Source organism: Etheostoma spectabile, chromosome 15, assembly GCF_008692095.1.
Source record: "Etheostoma spectabile isolate EspeVRDwgs_2016 chromosome 15, UIUC_Espe_1.0, whole genome shotgun sequence".
Taxonomy (NCBI): domain Eukaryota; kingdom Metazoa; phylum Chordata; class Actinopteri; order Perciformes; family Percidae; genus Etheostoma; species Etheostoma spectabile.
The window spans coordinates 1,569,834-1,570,634 of record NC_045747.1 but is presented as its reverse complement, the minus strand read 5'-3'; the positions used below and the strand labels follow the sequence as shown (position 1 = coordinate 1,570,634).

Genomic DNA, 801 nt, shown 5'->3' with positions numbered 1-801 from the left:
TTTTGGTGTGCTTTCAATCAGGCTCAGGACCAAAACTGCTGCCGTGGTTTAGGCCCAGGCCTTTTTTATTTGTTTTGCGCCCGGTCATACTGTAGCTCTACTCTGCCCACAGTGAAACTCCTCAACGTTATGGGGCGCCTGGATCGCTCACCTGGTAGAGCGTGCGACCCATGTACAAAGGCTCAGTCGGAAATATAACTTGAGGCTGCTACTACAACTCCCTCGACCAAAACTGCTTACGTCACTGATTTGCGAGAGCTCCGTTTTCATGGCTCACGCTGAAACACCAAGTCAGCATCGCTCTATGTTTCCGCGTCAACTCCACGCCGTCGCTCCTACGGCATTGTCACCCTTTTGCAGTTCTGCATCACCGCCAAAACGCTGGGGGGTGTCGCCTGTGTCGGTACTCAGAATGGCAAACCCCATAGACTAAAAATGCTAAACATGCTTAAATATTAATCTTATTTGTTTGGCCTTTTCTTGCTTAGATTTTGTAAAAAGCATTGAGAAATAGACGCAGTAAAATCCATTGACCTAGTTACTGTAACCAGAAAATAAGTCTGAGGTTATTTGCGAGGTGTCTGCCAGCCAGTTTATGTTAGCAAGCAAACTTTAGCACAACTGCCCACAAAGTAGATTAAATCCAATCTAAACTGCCCACAAAGTACTATGTGGGGTAATTTCCAAATGTTACTGACATAAAGACACTTTACAAAAGGAAAACCCCAGACATTGTCTGAGTTTATGTGCAAAGCTTAAGGCAGTGAAGTAGCATGTTGCTACTCCCCACAGTAGGCGGAC

The 801-nt window shown here is 45.7% G+C and overlaps 1 protein-coding gene across 7 annotated transcripts in view; it reads left to right on the top strand.

Moving 5' to 3' along the window:
* Positions 1-801, top strand: part of LOC116703526 (RNA binding protein fox-1 homolog 2) — a 46,046-nt gene that overhangs the window by 43,632 nt on the left and 1,613 nt on the right. The window lies entirely within an intron of this gene.